At 46.4% G+C, this 16,074-nt stretch overlaps 1 protein-coding gene across 1 annotated transcript in view; it reads right to left on the bottom strand.

Moving 5' to 3' along the window:
* The window catches only part of KCNQ3 (potassium voltage-gated channel subfamily Q member 3), a 369,444-nt gene that overhangs the window by 332,072 nt on the left and 21,298 nt on the right, over positions 1-16,074 (bottom strand). The window lies entirely within an intron of this gene.

Below are 16,074 nucleotides of genomic sequence, written 5' to 3'. Positions count from 1 at the left end.
TACGGGTAGTTTTTTCACACCCCACATAATACCCCTTTTTGTGGTACTTGCAGTATCAGAGATGTGCAAAACCTCCTTCATTGCCGTGATCATGTAACGTGTGGCCCTACTGGAAAATACGTTTGTTTCTTCACCGTCGACACTGGAGTCAGTGTCTGTGTCTGGGTCCGTGTCGACCCACTGAGGTAACGGGCGTTTAATAGCCCCTGACGGTGTTTGAGACACCTGGACAGGCACTAACTGAGCTGCCGGCTGTCTCATGTCGTCAACAGTTTTCTGTAACGTGCCGACACTGTCACGTAATTCCTTAATTACGGCCATCCATTCAGGTGTCGACTCCCTAGGGGGTGACATCACCATTATAGGCAATTGCTCCGCCTCCACATCATTTTCCTCCTCATACATGTCGACACACACGTACCGACACCCAGCACACACACAGGGAATGCTCTGATAGAGGACAGGACCCACTTAGCCCCTTGGGGAGACAGAGGGAGAGTTTGCCAGCACACACCAGAGCGCTATATATGTATAGGGACAACCTTACAATAAGTGTCTATCCCTTATAGCTGCTTATATCTGTTATTTTGCCAAATAAGTGCCCCCCTCTCTTTTTTACCCTGTTTCTGTAGTTGCAGGATGCAGGGGAGATTCTGGGAGCCTTCCTACCAGCGGAGCTGTGTGGGAAAAATGGCGCTGTGTGCTGAGGAGATAGGCCCCGCCCCCTTCACGGCGGGCTCTTCTCCCGCTTTTTTCTGGAAAACTGGCAGGGGTTAAATACATCCATATAGCCCAGGAGCTATATGTGATGTATTTTTTGCCAAATAAGGTAAATTCATTGCTTCCCAGGGCGCCCCCCCTCCAGCGCCCTGCACCCTCAGTGACCGAAGTGTGAAGTGTGCTGAGAGCAATGGCGCACAGCTGCAGTGCTGTGCGCTACCTTATGAAGACAGGAAAGTCTTCTGCCGCCGATTTATGGACCTCTTCTTGCTTCAGCATCTGTAAGGGGGCCGGCGGCGCGGCTCCGGGACCCATCCATGGCTGGGCCTGTGATCGTCCCTCTGGAGCTAATGTCCAGTAGCCTAAGAAGCCCAATCCACTCTGCACGCAGGTGAGTTCGCTTCTTCTCCCCTTAGTCCCTCGATGCAGTGAGCCTGTTGCCAGCAGGTCTCACTGAAAATAAAAAACCTATTTAAACTTTTACTCTAAGCAGCTCAGGAGAGCCACCTAGATTGCACCCTTCTCGTTCGGGCACAAAATCTTAACTGAGGCTTGGAGGAGGGTCATAGGGGGAGGAGCCAGTGCACACCAGCTAGTCCTAAAGCTTTTACTTTGTGCCCAGTCTCCTGCGGAGCCGCTATTCCCCATGGTCCTTTCGGAGTCCCCAGCATCCACTAGGACGTTAGAGAAATATATATTATATAGATACACATGTACGGGCATTGTCACCCACATGTATAATAATTAGATTTTATTTTGAGTGACAGAATTATTTACATGGAGAGAGAGAGGAATGTCTGGTTTAAGGTGATGCTCAGTGTTGGTATTAAAGAATGGAAAATGTTGGACGTTAAACACAAAAGTGTTTGAAGAAGTTCCGCATGTTCCATGGGCTTCAGCAGTTATTTAGATATTACCTGTCATAGTATAGATACAGATGTGAAATCCTTATGAATAATTGTGACAGTTTTCTACCAGTGATGGGAGAAACAAGTGCATGTCTAAATAAATACCCCACCGCCGAGGTCCAGGACCCATTGAAATGATAGAGTATATGTAATATTGTCACGAAGCAGTGTGATTTCATCCCAGCAAGTGTCAGTGGGAGAGAAATGTTACACAAGCTTTGAAAACAAAATGAAGATCTATCAAATACAGGGAATGATAGATACAGTAACATACTGACTGTGTATACAGCATAGGAAGCAGTGGTCATTTTCCACTCTGCAAGTGGGCATCCAACAGGCTGCATATACAGTATATATATATATATATATATATATATATAGAGCAAAGAAAGAGGCGGCACTCGGAGTCAGCAAAATCAAAACTTGTATTGGAAAAGAATGTTGACGTTTCGGGGACGTGCTCCCCTTCCTCAGAACAATTAAACACTGTGAAAATCAAACAATAAATACCCACTTACCCCCATGGGCCTCCCTCACCAGCGGGCGTCCCCTGTCACGTTGCCTGCAAGCTCCGGCATCCTTCCGGCCTCCGGCGGCGGGGCGGAAATGACGTAACGGGGCCCGGCCTGGTAACCATGGAGCAACGGGTTGTCATGGTAACCAGGCCGGGCCCCGTTACGTCATTTCCGCCCCGCCGCCGGAGGCCGGAAGGATGCCGGAGCTTGCAGGCAACGTGACGGGGGACGCCCGCTGGTGAGGGAGGCCCATGGGGGTAAGTGGGTATTTATTGTTTGATTGTCACAGTGTTTAATTGTTCTGAGGAAGGGGAGCACGTCCCCGAAACGTCAACATTCTTTTCCAATACAAGTTTTGATTTTGCTGACTCCGAGTGCCGCCTCTTTCTTTGCTATTGTCCTGGGGTAGCCCCCCTGATGGAAGGCACAGGAGCAAGTATTGATATTTAGCTGATTCATTGGAGTGCCGGAGTTGCTGCATCTTTTTATATATATATATATATATATATATATAAAACCATCCACAAATAACGGCACTGGAAGCTGATTTCAAATGTAGAAAGTGTATTACCTTGTAATACACTTTCTACATTTGAAATCAGCTTCCAGTGCGTTATTTGTGGATGGTAATGTGTTTCTGGATTCAGGCTCGGAGCGCAGTTGTCTCATTGGATTAGAGTGCCAGCTGCTATGGATTGTATATATATATATACAGGTTGAGTATCCCTTATCCAAAATGCTTGGGACCAAAGGTATTTTGGATATCGGATTTTTCCGTATTTTGGTATAATTGCATACCATAATGAGATATCATGGTGATGGGACCTAAATATAAGCACAGAATGCATTTATGTTACATATACACCTTATACTCACAGCCTGAAGGTCATTTTAGACAATATTTTTTATAACTTTGTGCATTAAACAAAGTGTGTGTACATTCACACAATTCATTTATGTTTCATATACACCTTATACACACAGCCTGAAGGTCATTTAATACAATATTTTTAATAACTTTGTGTATTAAACAAAGTTTGTGTACATTGAGCCATCAAAAAACAATGGTTACATTATCTCACTCTCACTCAAAAAAGTCCGTATTTCGGAATATTCCGTATTTCGGAATATTTGGATATGGGATACTCAACCGCAGTGGTCGAAGTGGAAATTTTGAAGTGGGGTTATGGGGCGTGGCTTCATGGCCACAGCATAGTACCAATTCACATTTCACCGCACAGTAATAAGTAACCCTTATACGCATTACACCAGGTAGAGCCCCTTATACAACACAGGAAAAGCAAAAACACAAGAAAAAAAGCAGATTCGTGCCCTCTACAATATTTGCCATTTCTGCAGCTTATAGTAATGCCCCTCGCACATTATTCCACGCACCATAATGCCCATTCCACGTTACGCCATACACTATAATGCCCATTACACATTATGCCACATACAGTTATGCCACTGACCATTTTATGCTCCACACACAATAATGTCCCCTACAACTTATGCCCACAGTAAGGCCTCTAATGGTTTTTAAATTACCTGCTCGTTGCCAGGGGCCTCATGCTTGTTCCCAATGGTTTCATGCCCTGGATTCCTTCCTCGTTGCCAGTGGTTTTATGCTCATTGCCAGGGGTCTCATGCTAGTTCCCAATGGTTGGAGAGCTGGGTTTCAAGCTCTCCAGTCTCTGCCCCATCTTGCGGCCGGCAGCCCCTGCAACTAGGGGAGCGGAGGGGGCGATCAGCAGCTCCCTCCTGGTGCCCCCTCTGTAGCTCGGCTTCCCATGCTCCTCTGCGTCAGGGAAAAAAGGCACTAGGTGCCCCTTTTTAAAAATGTAATACTGGAGCAGGGGCGTATCTACCCATTGGCAAGGATGGTACTCGCCAGGGGCGCCAGCCGAGCAGGTGGCGCCGCCCGACGGTGCCACCCTCGGCCAATGGGTGGAATCCCTTAAGCTGTATTGTCTGGCAATGCCTGCTGTGCCAAGCTGCCTGTGCATTGCCTGGGATGGAGGGCGGAGGATCGCTCAGCAGACTGGAGTTGGCGCCGGTGTCCGGCCCTGTAATGCACTACAGGGAGGAAACTGAAAATAAACTACAACTCCAGCTGTAGTTTTTTTTTTCAGTTTCTTCGCGTAGTTTGGTACGGTGCCAGACACCGGCGCCAGCATATGTGTATCTGGCACTGCAGTATTGGGGTCATATGTGTATCACACGCCCACTTTCATTGGCCATGCCCCATGTGGCCACACCCATTTATTGGGCGTGTGTGCACCGAAGCAGTACCACTAACATTTTTTTTTCTACTTGCACCACTGGGTAGTGCGCTGCACTTCTTTGCACTACTATTTGATTATACTACCTGGCCTTGGGTGGCATTGCTTCCTCAGCCAGACCAGGCACTGCTGATGTCTCCTCAGTGTTATAAGAATTACTCTGTGGGCATAATGTGTAAAGGGAACTGCTACTGTGTGGGCATGATGTGTATAAGGGGTATTACTGTGTAGCGTAATTTGAATTGGGAGTACTATTGTGAGGTCATGCCCCTTTACCACAAGATCATGTCCCTTTTTTGCACATGCGCCTTCCCTATTTCAAATATGGGGGGTGCCAGTCCCTTACTTTGCCAGGGGAGCTCGGACCCCTAGATAGATACACCCCTGTACTGGAGTGTAAAAGCAAAAATGTGTTTTTATAGATGTTTGCTCTGCTACGGCCGGATCCTCTCTGGCGCCCGCGGCAGTGATGGGTTAACTCCCGGCGTGCTGCGCCAGGAGAGCGAGGATGTAAAGGAGCCGCTGCAGCCGGGAGACCTGTCCAGGGCCGCAGCGCTCGGTCCCCCGCTGCAACACTCAGTGGCAAGCGGTTGGGACCGGGAGCTCCGCTCCCAGCACCCCAACCACACAAGGCTGCAGGACAGCCTGTTAACCCCTGGTGCTCCGGTGGTTGAGGGAGCTGCACCCCGCTGCAGCTGGGAGTCTGGGACCACGGCTCCCAGTGCGGCGGTGGGGAAAGGACGGACCTGCTGCGGCCTGAGTGTGCCACACACAGGGGGATCTGCATACTAAAGTATAACTCAGTTTGTCAAATAATTGTGATCTTAACTGGAAATGCCAACTCCCGTGTTTGTGTCAATATATATATATATATATATATATATTACTATGGTGACAGACCAAGAAGTGATGACAAAACCGTTATGAATCATAGGATCGACCTCAGAATGGTCGACAGTCATTAGGTCAACATCAAAAGGTCGACAGGCAGTTGGTTGACATGCCAAAAAAGGTTAATGAGACAAAAAGGTTGACACAGAAAGGTCGACACATGGAAAGGACAACATGAGGTTTTTTTTTTCTGTCTCATTTACTCCATAAAGTGACCAGGAACCCCAATTAGTGCACCGCGTCCCCTTGCATGGCTTCACTCGCCATGCTGCGGGTAAGGTTACTATTCCCAATCATAGTCCATGTGGACGCTGAAGTATGAAAAAATGTAAAATAAAAAAAAAGATGGAAAAAATTCATGTCGACCTTTTCATGTGTCAACCTTTCCCGTGTTTACCTTTTTGCCATGTCGACCTTTTGACCTATTGACCTAATACATGTTGACCAATAGTGATCGATCTAATGACTGTAGATCTCAGTCAGGTCGACCTAGCATCTGGATACCTGACAAAACAACACAACAAGAACCACTCATACAAGTCAACTCTCCAAACTCAAATAATACACCCGGACGGACAGAAAAGGGGCCCGGCGGGACTCCTACCGCCATGCAACAAAGTTTTTTATTTTGCGACCTGTCAAAAAACAGGGGGGAGGGGCTGCCTATTTAGTCTGTCCTGGTCCCCATAATTTGTGATGGCAGTCCTTCCTGTCTCTCTAGATCACAGGTTCTCAAACTCTGTCCTCAGGACCCCACAAAGTTCATGTTTTGCAGGTCACCTGTAGATTTTTAAAATATGACAGTTGGTGATACACAGTGCAGCTGCTGGGTGACATGGAAAACGTGAACCGTGTGGGGTCCTGAGGACCGAGTTTGAGAACCACTGCTCTAGATGGACCAAAACTGTTACGGAACCATGATGCATGATAACATACAACACCTCCTTTCTTGGCGTGTGCAGATGCAAATAATGACTGGGGGTCAAATTTATATTTAAAATAATATTCTTTCCTTTATAGAAAGTGAGTTTCATGCCTTATAATGATGTCACTCTTATTACCATCCGTGTGCCCAACTCTTTCCCCCGGCAGATGGCCTCTCAAAGCAGGAATGTTCTCAGCACCACAGTTATAAAGGGATACCTTCATTAGGCCGACAGTCATTAGGTTCATAACAATTGGTTGACATGCATTAGGTCGACACGGTCACTAGGTCGACATGGAAAGAGGTTGACATGAGTTTTTCAAACTTTTTACAAAATTTTTTGAACCTTTTTTTTATTTTTTTTATTAACTTTTTACGATTCACGTGGACTACAGTTGGGAACGGTAACCTTGCCCAAAGCATGGCGAGTGAAGCGAGCCATGCGAGGAGACACGGTGCACTAATTGGGGTTCCCGGTCACTCTACGAAGAAAACGACACCAAAAACTTATGTCAACCTTTTTCCATGTCGACCTAGTACATGTCGACCTATTGACCATGTCGACCTACTGACCATGTCAACCAATAGTGGTTGACCTAATGGCTGTCGACCTAAGTGTGGTCGACCTAATGACCCATAACCGTTATAAATGTTCACCTTTCCTTTACCCAATCTCACCTTCTAACTTTATAACCTCCCGTTAGTTGGAGACATCGACAATATACGCAATAAATATTCCTTTTACAACCTGCGTTTATAAATATCCCTCACATTAATGTGCCAGGCCGGGGAATTCTTCCATTTACTTGGTGTCATAAATGGGGCATAAGCTAATTATTTGGGAAAAAGTTCCGGAATGGAGTTTCCCTTAAGAGTGTGCTTATAAATAAGTAATACGCAACGTTGATTAAGTTAGACACCGGAACATTTCTGGATTACAAGTCCCGCATGGCTGCATATTAACCCTTCCTCCACTGCTTACCCTCTATGTTATTTCTCTGCCAGCATCATGTAATATATTCATATTTAAGAAGTGAAATGTAACACAGTGGTTTAAAAAACAAAAACCTGTGTGTTAAGTAGTTTTGCATCATTCGTGTTATCTGGAATAATTAATACCGCACATGTCTGGTTAAGCATTCAACGAACATGCTATTCCAATGCCACCGAATACTAAGCACTTTTCTCCCATGAATTCACTCATGCACCTTCTTTTAAAGTGAATTGTATTATAATAACTGTTGGAAACTCCTTGTATACAATGGGGGAGATGAATCAATCATTGGAGAGTGAAAAGGTAGTCAAGTTTCCCTAAGAAACCAATCAGCCTTCTGATTTGGGAAACTTCTCCACTTTATTGCTCTCCAAGACTTGATACATTTCTCCATTGAGAAAGATAATGCAGAATGTATTCATGTAATATTAATTGAAAATAAAATTGCATTTGTATTATTATTATGTGTCTTAATGAGTTCATTGCCATAGTTACCAGACATTATTGATTTAAATTAAAGGACAGTCTCATTATTAATGACACCTGGAAGGCAATGACTTCTGTATATGTTCACTGACACACTCTATGGGGTGTATTCAATACCTGCCGGCCCCTTTCCAACGGAAAGGATCCGACAGGTCAGTTTTCAATGCCGGGCCCTACCTGTCGGGTTCTTTAAAGTCGGATTGACACTGAAGAAAACGGGCTAAAACTTGTCGGGTTTGGCCGCGCTTTCGACAGCTAACGTGGATTCCGACAATCCACGCGGTTTCCGACAAGTCGGGAATTCCCGACTTGTCGGAAAAAAATCAGCCGACAATGAATAGGTCGGAATCCCTTCCGACCTAAACCTGTCGGAAACTGACGTCTTTCCGACAAGACTGCAGTTTCCGACAGGTATTGAATACACCCCTATAGCATAACTCCCAACTCTCCCTTATTGTGAATCTTGAGAGGGGAGGGGCTTGCAGAAAAATGGGTGGAGTATTACTAAAAAGCTGTTAGAATTGGGCGGGGTTTGGAAAGATCGGAAGCAGGGCTTGTTACGAAAGTAGGGAAGTATGTACAGTTAATCACATTGCTATAAATACAAATACAGTGTACCACTACCTTTTTGTTGTTGTTATTATTATTATTATTATTATTATTATTATCATCATCATTTATTTATATGGTGCCACAAAGTGTCCATAGCACTATACAGGGGAATTACAAAAAAATACACAAATGATCCAATAAAACAGTACATGGGGGCAGGGCCACCTTAACATATGTGCACACTGGGCAGTTGCCCAGGGCCCCACAATTCTCTGGGCCTTTGAGCAGGGGTAGGTGGTAGTCAGTGACGTGCAGTGTGGTAAATGGCTGGTGAGGCACTGGCTAGTATCAAAGCCAGATTTTTACACATATATGAACCTCTGGGCTCATGTGGGCAGGGTCGGACTGGCCCACAGGGGAACAGGGGAAACCACCGGTGGGCCCCACTGCCTGGGGGCCCTCCTCCTGCTCTAGTGATCAGGATCCAGACTGTGTTCTTGAATTATACATTATACATATGTTACCTTATACTGCACAGGACTTGTACATTATCATGCATGCACTAGCAGTATTTATATATTTGTCAAGGGGCCCAGCCCATACACTCACTAATGGTTAGGCAATACAATGTAACGGCTGGCCACCCCCCCTCCCCCCTGGAGACTGACCATACCCCTAAACATGGGCTCCTACCACTGCATGCCCCGGTGGGCCCTACATGTCCCAGTCCGACACTGCATGTGGGCATTATATATAGCAAGGGGGATGAATCACAGTGAGATTTCTAGACAACTGAGTGACATATGATAACAATAGCATATCTGGGAGGGCACACAGACAAATGAGGGGCGGCACAATGGAGACAAGGATAGTGCAGGGTCAGAATCCAGAGACTAGAGGGCCCTGCCCGTGAAAACTTATAGTCTAGGGGAGTGGGGGTTAACTGGGTAAAGATCAGGAGTTAAGAGTGAGTTGAAGACAGGAGGGGCCTTGAAGAACATGTGCGTTTCCAGGGCACGTTTGAAGTCCCACAGTCTGGTAGAAAATCTCAAAAGATGAGGGAGTGAATTCCAGAGGTAGAGTCTTGGCTGCATGAGTGGGAGACAGGCGGTGGGGAGGAGAAAGATGAAAAAGCGCGGAGAGGACGACTGGATTGAGATGTGGACTGAGACTGAGGTGCAGGAGGGGAGGAGTGATTGAAAGTGAGGAGGAGGAGCTTAAACTGAAAGAAGAGCCAGTCAAGGAGTTGAAAAAGAGGATAATTTGAATCAGAGCAACAAGATAGGATGATGAGATGGGCAGCAGCACTGAGGGTAGATTTAGGAGGGGAGAGGTTGGATAGAAGACGAAAGGGTACTAGGTTGCAGTAGTCCAGGTGGAAGATGACAAAGACATTAATGTGAGATTTGGTTTCCTCTAGGGTGAGGAAGGGTCTCTGATCCTAGAGAAGATCCTTGGAGAAGATGCACAGGTGAAAGCGGTAAGATCGGGAGCACACATGAACGTGGGGGTCATGGAGAGGGAGAAGTCGAGAATGCTATACCTAGGCAGCAGAGTTGGGGGAGTGGAGAGAGGATGTACAGTATTAGCAACAGAGAGAGAGGTGGGCACTGGGAGGAGAAGGGGCCCTAGAGGAGGGGAAGACTGTGAGCTCTGTCTTAGATATGTAGGAAAGTGCTTACACCTTTTATCAGGATTATTGCAGTAGTAAATTATGGACCACATTCAGAGTTAGACGTAAACGTGTTGCAGATTTATCTTGGGGAAAGCAATTTGCTCTTCTTATTTTTTAGGTCGCATACGCGTCAAGGTTTACAGATTCAGATCTCCAGATACATGAATTATACCTATGTACTGTAGCACTTGTGACTCTGTATGCATAGATTATTATCTGACAATTACATAAAACAAATCCAGTAAAGGCAATCCTACTTTCTGACGCACCTTTCAGGATGGGGGAAGGAGGAAAAAATCAGGACTATTGGGTGGTACCATTTTGTTGACCTGCGTGAGTCCTCTCTCATGTGTTCAGTTCTAATTTAAATTCTGATTTTTAGGACTGTGGGGCTAGTGTTGCCACCTTATCCCTTTAATTTTGGACACATATTAATTACACAGGTTCTGTGGCTGATTAAAACCAGGTGAAATGGAGCCTTGAAGTCAGCCAGCCACAGAACCTGTGTAATTAATATGTGTCCAGAATTAAAGGGATGAGGTGGCAACCCTATGTGGGGCAGATGTAGTAAGCCTTTTAGAGTGATAAAGCAGAGCGAGAGAGATAAAGTACCAACCAATCAGCTCCTAACTGACATTTTTCAAGCAAAGCCTGTAACATGGCAGTTAGGAGCTGATTGGCTGATACTTTATCTCCCTCCAAAGCTTAGTACATATACCCCTGTGGGTTTGATTCTGAGTAGCACACAAAAAAGTGCAGGCAGCGGAGTCTATTGGCAGTCAGCCACCTGCGAGTTTATGCAAATGCCTGCAAACTCCTTCCCTTGTTTACATCCATGCGGCCGAATGTCAAGGACTGAGACTGTTCACTATTAGCACTAGTGTACGCTGTAATACCAATTAGAACATCCTTATAAACCACCATTGGTCTATGGCCCTGTGACAGGTGCAGTTTCTACGTCTGACATGCATGTCTAGAAGAGACACTAACCAGTAATGCGGTAAGTCTGTGCTTTACTGTTCCCAACATGGTGGCACAATCTTTTTTTCAACTGACTGAATAGTTTTTTTCCCTTCCTTAAAAAATGTAACACCTGTGAAATTATCACAAGTTTATATCCCCTAGCCGTCCCCCTTTCCTGCCAATAGATGATTTAGCGGTGTATCCTTGGGCCTACACATCATGCATCACTGTAACCTAGGCAACTTGATCAACTTTATTGATCACAATCAACAACAAAACGTACAAAATATTGATGAAGAGGAGAGTAGAAAAGGTACCCAGGCCCAATTCGCTCCCAATCTGCCCCTAAACCCAGCTGAACTAATATTCACCTGTTTTACTGTAGGTTTCACCCCATTAGAAGTCTGAATAAAACTGTTCCACTGAAATCTGTAATTGTGTTAGTGTTAGGCACAAGGGGAGAGTTAGGGTTAGGCAGTAGGGGGAGGTTAGGGTTAGGCAGTAGAGGGTGGTTACGGTTAGACAGTAGGCGGAGGTTAGGGTTAGGCAGTAGGAGGAGGTTAGGGTTAGGCAGTAGGGGGAGGTTAGGGTTAGGTAGAGGTTAGGGTTAGGCTGCAGAGGAAACTGTAGGCTGCAGAGGGAAGTGTTAAAATTAGGTACTAAGAGGAGGGTTCGGGTTAGGAAGCAGGGGGAAGTTAGAGTTAGGCTGCAGAGGTGGTATTAGTGATTAGGCAGTTAGGGGAGGTTAGGGTTAGGCAGTAGGGGGAGGTTAGGGTTAGGCAGTAGGGGGAGGTTAGGGTTAGGCAGTAGGTAGAGGTTAGGTTTAGGCAGTAGGGGGAGGTTAGGGTTAGGCAGTAGGGAAAGGTTAGGGTTAGGCAGTAGGGGGAGGTTAGAGTTAGGCAGTAGGTAGAGGTTAGGTTTAGGCAGTGGGGGGAGGTTAGGGTTAGGCAGTAGGGGGAGGTTAGGGTTTGGCAGAAGGTAGAGGTTAGGGTCAGGCAGTAGGGGGAGGTTAGGGTTAGGCAGTAGGGAGAGGTTATGGTTAGGCAGTAGGTAGAGGATAGGGTTAGGCAGTAGGAGGAGGTTAGCGTTAGGCAGTAGGGGGAGGTTAGGGTTAGGCAGTAGGTAGAGGTTAGGTTTAGGCAGTAGGGGGAGGTTAGGGTTAGGCATTAGGGGGAGGTTAGGGTTAGGCAGTAAGGAGAGGTTAGGGTTAGGCAGTAGGGGAAGGTTAGGGTTAGGCAGTAGGGAGAGGTTAGGGTTAGGCAGTAGGGGGAGGTTAGCGTTAGGCAGTAGGGGGAGGTTAGGGTTAGGCAGTACGGAGAGGTTAGCGTTAGGCAGTAGGGGGAGGTTAGGGTTAGGCAGTAGGGGGTGGTTAGCGTTAGGCAGTAGGGGGAGGTTAGGGTTATGCAGTAGGGAGAGGTTAGGGTTAGGCAGTAGGGGGAGGTTAGAGTTAGGCAGTAGGTAGAGGTTAGGTTTAGGCAGTAGGGGGAGGTTAGCGTTAGGCAGTAGGGGGAGGTTAGGGTTATGCAGTAGGGAGAGGTTAGGGCTAGGCAGTAGGGGGCGGCTAGGGCTAGGCAGTAGGTAGATGTTAGGTTTAGGCAGTAGGGGGAGGTTAGTGTTAGGCAGTAGGGGGAGGTTAGGGTTATGCAGTAGGGAGAGGTTAGGGTTAGGCAGTAGGGGGAGGTTAGTGTTAGGCAGTAGGGGGAGGTTAGGGTTATGCAGTAGGGAGAGGTTAGGGCTAGGCAGTAGGGGGCGGCTAGGGCTAGGCAGTAGGTAGATGTTAGGTTTAGGCAGTAGGGGGAGGTTAGTGTTAGGCAGTAGGGGGAGGTTAGGGTTATGCAGTAGGGAGAGGTTAGGGTTAGGCAGTAGGGGGAGGTTAGTGTTAGGCAGTAGGGGGAGGTTAGGGTTAGGCAGGAGGGGGCGGTTAGAGCTAGGCAGTAGGTAGATGTTAGCTTTAGGCAGTAGGGGGAGGTTAGTGATAGGCAATAGGGGGAGGTTAGGGTTAGGCAGTAGGGAGAGGTTAGGGTTAGGCAGTATGGAGAGGTTAGGGTTAGGCAGTAGGGAGAGGTTAGGGATAGGCAGTAGGGGGAGGTTAGGGTTAGGCAGTAGGGGGAGGTTAGGGTTAGGCTGTAGGGAGAGGTTAGGGTTAGGCAGTAGGGGGAGGTTAGGGTTAGGCAGTAGGGGGAGGTTAGGGTTAGGCAGTAGGGAGAGGTTAGGGTTAGGCAGTAGGGGGAGGTTAGGGTTAGGCAGTATGGAGAGGTTAGGGTTAGGCAGTAGGGAGAGGTTAGGGATAGGCAGTATGGGGAGGTTAGGGTTAGACTGCGGAGGTGGTGTTAGTATTAGGTACTAGGGGGAGGGTTAGGGTTAGGCAGTAAGGGGAGGTTAGGCTGCGGAGGTGGTGTTAGTGTTAGGCAGTAGGGGGAGGGTTAGGTAGTAGGGGGAGGTTAGGGTTAGGTTGCAGAGGGGAGTGTTAGGCACAAGGGGAGAGTTAGGGTTAGGCAGTAGGGGGAGGTTAGGGTTAGGCAGTAAGGGGAGGTTAGGGTTAGGAACTAGGGGGAGTGTTAGGTAGTAGGGGGAGGTTAGGATTAGGCTGCAGTGGGGAGTGTTAGTGTTAGGTACTAGGGGGACGGTTAGGTAGTAGGGGGAGATTACGGTTAGGCTGCAGAGGGGAGTGTTAGTCACTAGTGGGAGGGTTACCGGTTAAGGTTTAGGAATAAGGGGAGAGTACTCACTGGAAAGTTGCTTGTTAGATGTCTCTGCTGGAACTGCTCCTCATGTGACCACCAGCACACAGAAGACGCCTCTGCAGGTGACCACTGGGCCACCAATGACATTCTACCATGTCGACAGTCACTTTTGACATGCTAAGCATGTCAACATTTTGACCATGTTGTCACTCTCATGTTGACTTTAGGAATGTTATTCCAATGACTTTAGACATACCATAACACACCCTGTTATGTAGTCCAATGTCACTTACTGGTGTAAAAAGTGCTTGAGGATTTTAAAGCGCTGTCTGTTGGAGGGACCTTTCGGCTAAGGGCCCTGGGACATTGCCCCTACTGTCCCACTGTAGATACGGCACTGTCTGTGGTGTGGTTGGGGTAGAGTAAAATGTGTTATGTCAAATTCCAAAAAGTGTGAAAGTTCCACCCGAATGTGGAATGAGAATAATATTCAGTTGGCCATCTCCAGCTCTGTACTATAGCGTGCACTTACAGTATAATGACTAGTTAGTAATGCATTGGTTATATAGTCAGTGATTATTACCATGCACGTGTGGTACTTTCAATCAATCTCTGGGGCAGATGTATTAACCTGGAGAAGGCATAAGGAAGTGATAAACCAGTGATATGTGCAAGGTGATAAAGGCACCAGCCAATCAGATCCTAATTGTTAATTTACATATTGGATCTGATTGGCTGGTGCCTTTATCACCTTGCACATATCACTGGTTTATCATTTCCTTATGCCTTCTCCAGGTTAATACATCTGCCCCTCTGTTTGCTCACACAGTAAAGATGCTAGGAACGCTTCAGGCCAAACCTATTGATAATGTGTTTCTAAAGCTTTTTCATTGACTTTAATGCGAAGATTAACATGCTTTGAATGGGAGGGAAAAGGACACTATCTTTCTTCAAACTATGGGGTATATTCCGCAGCACTTCATCGAAAATTTTCACCTGCCGCAGTGGTTTTTACAATCCATAGTCCCTATCACATGTTCACAGATATTCTAGGGTTATTTTTTTAATTTTATTCAGAAGCCAATTAATCTACTAGTATGTTTATGTTTTTGGAGTGTGGCATGGAACCGCAGTGCCTGGAGGAAACCCACACAAGCATGGAGAGTACATACAAACTCCACACACCCGGCACTTGGTGGGAATTGAACCCAAGTAACGCTAAGCACTTCACCAACCATCCTTTCATGGTATGGGATCTAGTAACAGACTATTTATTATAGGTTTATAGGTAGTAGAGGATTTAAAGGTTTTTCTAGTGTGAGCCTGGAAACTCAGCAATTTAGAAATAGACTTTAATAGTTGTTATAAAATGATCTATTCCCTTACATGCTAGGAATCCCATGAATGCAAAAGTGTGAGAATAAAGAAAACGTTATATTCTACTTTTCATTTATTTCTTATCATAAATAATTTCTTCTGTGTTACTGTTTGTTCCATGAATAATGAAGATTGTACCTTTACAAATACACCCTGATTAATCCATGTACCCAGGAGATTGTTTCACAGTTGCACACGCAACATTAAACATGTAGCCCTTCTCATTATCACATTACAGTTAGGATGTATTTGGCAACGCTCCGTAACAGCGTCAGAACCGCAGCTCCAGCCACCGAAACGAAGAACGTGAACACACCACAATATTTTAATTAGTAAATTCAGAAATCATATACTGTATGAAACTATTTGTAGGAACAGAGAACCTTTAAGGACTACATTCAAGATAATCAGTTTTAGGAACAATCCAAGCATAAGATTATCCATAGAATATATAAATCTGACACCTCTGACAAAGTATTTGCTACAAAACGCGTTGGTGGCCTCCCACGCTCTGTCTGGTGAACTCACTTGTCGGCCATAATGCCACATAACTGTGATCTCACACATTGTGGCCTGGCAGTGATCATGTGACCTGACCCCTCAGTTATTGAGATAAGCCACTGGTTCCCAAACGCAGTCCTCAGGAGACCCTCACAGTCTAGGTTTTAGAGATATCCATTGCTCGGCACAGGTGGCTAAATCAAATTAACTGGTAATAATTAGGTCACGTGTGGCAGGGGTGCCACAACGTGTTTGGGTTGGGGGAGCAAGGTATCATTTCATTGTAGCGCCCCTAAATTGCTGAATGTCGCCCCCTTAGTAGCAGCTGGATTTACCCGCCACACCACCTGCCTGGCAGAGAAATATAGATATCTCCTTCTATTTTTCTATCTATCAAGGGGGGAAGGGGTGCTGTGAGGGAAGGAGAGAAAGGACAAATGGGGAGCTTAGGAGGAAGAGGGGAGGAATATATGAAGCGCGGTGGTGAGAGAGGCACAGGGCTGGTCTCAGAGGAGGGATCAGCCCACAGCAGCTATCCACACACTATAGGGGCTAGAGCTAGGTGCAGGAGGGCCCTGGAAACGGGCTGGAGACAGGTGGA

This window comes from Pseudophryne corroboree, chromosome 5 (assembly GCF_028390025.1).
Source record: "Pseudophryne corroboree isolate aPseCor3 chromosome 5, aPseCor3.hap2, whole genome shotgun sequence".
Lineage (NCBI taxonomy): Eukaryota > Metazoa > Chordata > Amphibia > Anura > Myobatrachidae > Pseudophryne > Pseudophryne corroboree.
This window is presented reverse-complemented; position numbering and strand designations above follow the sequence as displayed.